The sequence below is a fragment of the Pimephales promelas genome, chromosome 3, assembly GCF_988280905.1.
Source record: "Pimephales promelas chromosome 3, fPimPro1.hap1.1, whole genome shotgun sequence".
Classification (NCBI taxonomy): Eukaryota; Metazoa; Chordata; class Actinopteri; order Cypriniformes; family Leuciscidae; genus Pimephales; species Pimephales promelas.
Window position 1 is genome coordinate 7573818 of NC_142771.1, and position 8013 is coordinate 7581830.

The window sequence follows — 8013 nt, forward strand, 5'->3', positions numbered from 1 at the left end:
TCCTGTCGAGTTTAGGGTATGGGTTCTTGAGGCGTTTTTGTGCGTCTGGTCATGGTAGATGCACCACAGAAATTTCGTACATGTCGGTCAAACAAGCGGCGGGGGCTGCTTCATTAAGTCAAGTCAAGTCAAGTCACATTTATTTATATAGCGCTTTTCACAATACAGATTGTATCAAAGCAGCTTCACAGTGATAACATGAAAGTAGTACAACACAGATCAACAACATTGCTAAACACTAAATAACCCCAACTGAGCAAGCCAAAAGCAAGGCGACAGTGGCAAGGAACCAAACTCCATCAGATTGGATGGAGAAAAAACCTTGGGAGAACCCAGGCTCAGTCGGGGGCCAGTTCTCCTCTGGCTTACATTCATATTGTTTAAATATAAATATTAAATATAAATATTGTTTATGAATCAAACGGCGCCATAACATATCGCAGGCGTTGAGTCGTCTCATCACAGGCGTTGGGGCATCCGAAATCCCCGTGAGAGGCTGGACACAAAACTGGACCTGACGAACGCCATTTTTCTCGGGACAAGCGTCCCGAGATAACAGCAGAAAGGCAGATGGGAAATAATTAGCATAGCTGATGTTCATAATGATTTCCGTTATAACTCACAAACTCTCCGTAACCTGAACTCTCCGCAACCCAACCATACGCGCCGACCCGTTTGTCTAATAGGCTGTCGAGCCCCACTGGTGCGTTAAGCAGTTTCAGTGGCAAACGGTTCCGTATGGCATAACAGAGGACTAGAAGGTAAGCATTATGTGAATGCTTGACTAAAGAGATGCGTCTTTAATCTAGTTTTAAACTGTGTCAGCGAGTCAGAGGCTCGAACCGTATCGGGAAGGCCATTCCAGAGTTTTGGAGCTAAATGCGAGAACGCCCTCCCTCCTTTAGTGGACTTTGATATCCTAGGAATGACCAGAAGCCTTGAATTTAGTGATCTTAAGGTGGATTGTAGGGCGAAAGAAGGTCCGTTAAGTACATAGGAGCTAAACCATTTAGGGCTTTATAGGTCAGTAGTAGTATTTTGTAGTTGATGCGGAACTTAATAGGTAACCAGTGTAGAGATGATAAAATCGGTGTTATATGATCATATTTTCTTGACCTAGTAAGAACTCTAGCAGCTGCATTTTGTACAAACTGTAGCTTGTTTATTGAGGATGCAGGACAACCGGCTAATAAAGCATTACAGTAATCTAGTCTCGAGGTCATGAATGCATGAACTAATTTTTCTGCATCAGAAACAGATAGCATGTTACGCAGCTTAGCAATGTTTCTAAGGTGGAAAAAGGCTGTTCTTGTAACATATGAAATATGATCTTCGAAAGACAAGTTGCGGTCTAGTATAACACCCAGGTCTTTTACTGTTGTGGATAAAGTAACAGGACATCCGTCTATATTAAAGTTGTATTGTGAGAGGTTTTGTGAGTAGTTTTTTGGACCAATAAGTAATACTTCCGTTTTATCTGAATTTAATAGCAGGAAATTACGCGTCATCCAGCATTTTATATCTTTGAGACACTGTCATTTTAGATGAGTTAGTGTTTTCATCTGGTCGCGATGAAATATATAATTGAGTGTCGTCAGCGTAACAGTGGAAATTAATTCCATGTTTTCTTATAATATTACCAAGTGGCAGCATATATATTGAGAATAGCAGAGGGCCTAAAACCGATCCTTGCGGTACTCCATAGTCTACTGACGTTATCTTTGATTTTTCCCCATTTAAACAGACAAAATGAGAACAGTCCGATAAGTACGATCTAAACCAGCTTAATGCCTGTCCCTGGACACCGGTGAAGTTTTGTAGTTGATCCAAGAGTATTTTATGATCTATAGTGTCGAACGCAGCGCTAAGATCAAGTAGGACTAGTATTGAGATACGGCCTTGGTCAGAAGCTAAAAGTAAATCATTTGTAATTTTAACTAGCGCAGTTTCTGTACTATGATGCGGTCTGAATCCTGACTGGAATTTTTCATAGATATCATTTTCTTGCAAAAAAAAGCACAATTGAGCGGACACTACTTTTTCAAGTATTTTGGACATAAATGGAAGATTTGAGATGGGTCTGTAATTTACCAAGTTATTTGGATCTAATTGCAGTTTCTTAATGAGCGGTTTTATTACAGCCAGCTTGTATATTTTTGGGACATGACCTAAAGATAAAGACGAGTTAATAATATTGAGGAGAGGCTCTTCCACTACAGGTAATAGTTCTTTCAGTAGTTTAGTGGGTATTGGATCTAATAAACAAGTTGTTGGTTTAGATGCAATGATAAGTTTATTTAGCTCCTCCTGTCCTATCGTTGTAAAGCGGTTTAGTTGTTCTAGAGGGGCCATAATTGAAGCTGAATCATAAGACACCATAGAGGATTGTACATTTATAATTTTGTTTCGGATGCTTTCTATTTTCGCATTGAAGTAATTCATAAAATCATTACTACTAAACTGTAACGGTATATTTTGTTCTGGTGATGTCTGTTTATTTGTTAGTCTAGCCACGGTGTTAAATAAAAACCTTGGATTATTTTGGTTATTTTCGATTAGTTTGCGGAGATGCTCAGCCCTGGCTGTTTTTAGTGTCTTTTTATAACGTGACATACTGTCTTTCCACGCGATTCTAAAGACCTCTAAATTAGTTTGTTTCCATTTACGCTCTAAGTTGCGAGTTTCTCTCTTGATAGCATGCGTAGCACTGTTGTACCATGGTGCTTTAATTTTCTCTCGAACCTTTTTTAATTTAATTGGCGCAACAATATCTAATGTACTAGTAAGAATGGTGCTTAAACTGCTAGTCATTTCCTCTAATTCATCTGTTTGTTTGGGTTCACTTTGCAGCTTAGATAGATCAGGTAAGCTATTTGAAAATCCATCTATAGTGGTTGGAAGGATTGTTCTGCCTGGTCTATAACGTGGCGCAACATGACATATTTCATCAGTACGTATTATGCAAGTCACCATGTAATGATCAGTGACATCATCGCTTTGCGGTATAATATCTATATCAGTTGGATCGGTTCCATATGATATAATTAAATCTAGTGTATGATTTAGACGATGAGTGGGACCACTGACGTTTTGTTTGACCCCAAAGGAGTTTAATAAATCTGTAAACGCAGCCCCTAAAGCATCATTTGTATTATCTACGTGTATGTTAAAATCTCCAGTAATTATTGCTTTATCGACATTTACCAATAGATCCGAGAGAAAGTCTGCGAACTCTTTTAGGAATTCAGCATATGGCCCTGGAGGTCTATATACAGTAGCCAAGGCTAGAGATAATATAGATTTCCTTCTTACATCTAAGAGCGTAACATTTAGCACAAGTACTTCAAATGAATTAAACCTGTGACCTGTTTTCTGAGTAATATTACAAATATCTTTATAGATTGTTGCAACACCGCCGCCACGACCGATCAGACGAGGCTCATGTTTATAACAGTATCCAGGCGGAGTAGATTCGTTTAGACCGAAATACTCATTTGGTTTAAGCCAGGTTTCAGTAAGGCACAGAACATCGAAGTTATTGTCTGTGACCATTTCATTTACAATAACCGCCTTAGGTGTGAGCGATCTAATGTTTAGGAGACCTAGCTTTAGAAATTGTTTTTGTTCACTGATATTTAGATTTTCTGGTTTAATTACAATAAGATTTTTGCTAGATCCTACACTAGATTTATTGTTTGGCTTCACTAAACGAGGAATAGACACAGTTTCTATATAATGTTCCACACTATGCTTATTAGTTAAGTTTGTGGCGTGGCGAAAGTGGCGTGTATGTTTACGCAAAAGTCATGATGTCATGTTGCACAGAATTACATCGAATGTGGAACTGAGAAATAAATGGCTAGCTACTGGAGATCTGTACATCAACGCCACACTACAAAATAAAACAGTTTTGTGTTTGCGAAGAGCATTGTGCACCAGAGGGCTAACGTTACCCTTGATAAAATGGAATATGTGCCCAGAAAGACGGTACTACGTCTGAAAGATATGGCCGTCACATTTTCAAAGCGCAGGCAGAACAAAGTAAGTTCTTTTATTACTCTTTTCCTTATGTTTATCTGTGTCTTTATTCTGTTGTAAGATCGATGCTGAGAAGCTGTATCTAGACTACGACTCTTTGAGCCTGGCCATCGGCCCCACTCGCCACAGCACAGACACTCTATTTCAGTTGGCATAGGTTAGCATATTCCCCCACATTCCAGCAGTTTGTGACTTCGTGTTGGCCCTCATCCTCATGTCCTCAGGCTATTGAGCGATCGCAACATCCTCCTCCTCTCGGTCTATTTCTAAAGCACGCAGCTCCTCTTCTGAAAACTCTGGTTCAAATAGGTAACTTTATGGCTCTGGCTCTTGACTGTCTGAGAAGTCACCCTCTTCGTCTCTCACAAAATCAGCCATGTTCATCGCCAGTCATGTACTGTAAGGAAAATAGTCAGGTAGCTACTATTCAAGCCGGTATGTTTACGGAAGTCGTGCGATTTCATGTGTTGCGTGATGTCTCTGCGCCCAAGTAGCAGTGCTTCGCCTGAGCAGCAGTGCTTCGCCTGTGCTTCCCCCTAATATAGTCCCAAGTCAATATCTGCCTAGGAAATCTCCTAGTGTTAATCTGCATCGCTATTTGTACTCGTTGTGAATACGCAGGCCACAAGAAGTAATTACGTGGGTTTTTTTTTAATCACTTTTACTCAGGACATGCTAGCTGGCAACAAAGGATTCCATTCATTGTGCTAAGCTAAGCTAGCGCCGACCATGTCAAACTAAAACAATGCATGCACTGAGACAAAAATGCATTTGCACACATATCTAAATGTAGGAAAGAATGTGAATAAGCCATATTTCAAAAAAACGGTGGAGTTTTCCTTTAAATTAGTCATTTTCTATTAAGTTTATCTTTCTTTCAATATAGCATTACAATTCATAACATTAAAATGTTCTGTTTTACTTCAGAAATCACTGGCACAATTTACCACAACGTATTCCCACTAAGTCGCAACTTACCCTGCACCAGGGCCAAGTTGTGCCACGAGACCACTTTTTTCCCAAAAGCTTTATTTCTGAAACAATTTATTTCAGATCCAAAGTCATTGTTCTCAGGGATGCACCACATCCTGAAATATCCATCATTTGAAGGCATTACAGACATGGCCTCACTTTAAAGTCACTTTGAGTAAAAACTGGCATAACTCACCCCACTTTCCCCTACCGGACTTATCGATTAGCTCTTCGTTGATTGGCTGGCGCAACAAAGCGTCATGCAAATCTTCCGCTCGAGTTCAAATTTTTCACCTTGCGCGGAAGACATTCGTGGCAAATGCGTCCTTGACTTTTGCATGAAATCTACTTGCGGAAACGATTAAATTCGAGTTCGGTGTGAACACACCATAATAGTTAAGCACGTCGGAATCGAAACCCATTGGTGGACATCTTTTTTATGTTGATCGAGCATTCATCGAGAGAGTCACCGCTCTGTATTTGCTCTGGATCTGTATCTTTGCCTCTGGGGCTCTACGGCTCATTCACGCCGCAGGAATTTTTACGTGCGTAACGCATCTTTGCATTGACTTAACATTGAAATCACTCGCGCCTGACGCACTATACGCTTTCTATTAAAAAAGGGGCCGGATAGCTGACCTAACTGGCTGCAATCCGGTGTAAGCAAAGACTCCCCGGACGTACAGTGATTTATTATCAGCGTCGTCGTCGATCCGCTAAAAACAGTGCTAACAACAATTCCATTACTAAATAGAAAAATATAAAGGCAGATTAAGAGCTACTGAAATTCAAAATGGGCTTGCTTGCATACATGCAATGATAAAAGCTTGCGCTTCTCATCTCGTCTGCTCACTCTCAGTGAGGGAGTAACAGAGTGTGTGTTATCTTAAAAGGCGCAGTACCCAATTCTACTTATTACAAAGTGCAGAGTTACTGAGGAGTTACCATGTAAGTACACTGATGCCACAAGGGGAAACTTTAGATGTAATTTAATGTGAGTCATGCCAGTCATACAGTAAATACATGGTATTCACATGTGAATCATCATGATTTCAGTGGAGTTTCGGTGCATTACAAACTGGTAACTACAGTATTGAAGACTGTGTGTGGAAGTGGAAGAAAGTGTGTAAATACATTAGGGCTGTGTATTGGCAAGAATCTGGCGATACGATACGTATCACGATACATGGGTCACGATTCAATATATTGCAATATGTTCCGATACTGTCCATAAGGCGATATATTGGTATTATTTTTTTTAAGTAGGACTATAATTTTAGAAAAGTAATATTGAAAGAAAAGACATGATGTGAATTAAAGTCAAACAAATTTACTTTAGGTAAACAATTCGATACTCAGAAAATCAAACTACCATTTTGGGATTGTGGTTCACAGGTTCATTACAAAAACTTTGGTTAAATGTGTTTTTAGAAGTTGGTCATAAACTTGATAGACTTATTAGGGGGGGGGGGGTCGCACACCGGACGAGAAGCGCAGCGCCGCGCCACGCAGGTATCCCACACCGAACGCGCACTTTCTCATCAGTGTATGGCCAGCAATATTGTTATGTTTAATGACATGAAATGAAGGTAATGTCTGTTCTATGTTATGATTTTACTGTACAATAAAATACAATCGTTGTTTAGTCTGCAGTCTGAAAACTTTACCTCAGAGCATCCGTTCACTGAATGAATTGAGAATCTCAGCTGAAAAATCCAATAACATCAGCAATTGTCATTCAAGCAGCTGATTTCTGTAAATAGATGCAAAACTAAATGCATATTGCAGGATAGGGCACAGTCAGGATACATTAGCAACGATTTGAGACAAAAATAATTTAAATTTTATATAAAACTATGTAAATGGCGCTCTGTGGCGCAGCAGGATTTTGAACACGGTCCTGAGCCGTTGCTGGGCGCCGCAGACAGACGCCAAATGGCGCCGCCGGTGTGTGTACACTCATAGAGAATAATGTGTTCGAATTTTAAAGATGTGGTGCCGAGCTTCTCGTCTGGTGTGCGACGCCCTCCCTTATAGACTCTCCGCCGAAACGCCCGTTTCACTGTTGCTCACGCGACGGTCCTGCTTGACGCTACGCGCGGCTACTGCTTGCGGTGTGAATGAACGCACTCATTGATTAACATACCGAAAGGAATAGAGCAGGAGCCGGTCTTGACACGGGGTTCAGCCATATGTTGTTTTTAGCAAAACGTTAGGCTAGTGGTGCGTCTATGCATAGTCACAAAAAAAAATCGATATTGCGTTTCTGAAAATCGATATAGTATTGCAAAATAAAATATCGCGATACTCAAGTGTATCGATTTTTTTTTCTTACACCCCTAAAATACATATTGTTGTTATAAAATGTAGTTACATAATGCCTGTTACACATGTGTACTTACTGTAGTGGAAAAAAGTGTTGTTACCAATGTCCTGTTACACATTTGTACTTACCCATACCTTTCAGTGGGTTATAACAAATGTGTAGTTACACACATATTACAGCTGTAAATACTATGTACCAATGTGTATTTACACTGTAGTTACATACTAAGTACATATTAATACTCAGGCCACTTAATATAAAGTGGGACCAAAGTGTCCAAAACATATAAAAAATTGCTTTATTGTGAATTGATCTTACAATGAACTTGTTAGGCAACTTTTGATATGTGTTTGGCATTGAGTGTGACATTTTATTTTGTAGTACATGGCACAATCGTTATTAATTTGTGTATTGTCTTGTGTTTTATGTAGAACTGAGTAATTCTTCATAAAGTGAAACCCCTTTTTCCACGTTTATATCTCCATTGTGCAGGTAATGTGTTAAATGGATTAATTATTTCATTCATGTAGTATTGTTTATATTCACCACTAGGTAGGAATGTTTCTCTTTACATTTATATTTAATTGATATGTTCATCATTGAGTTGATTTGTGATTAATTCACTGAAAATGTCTTATAATTGTCAGTCTGCAAAATTGTAATCACTATACAATCAC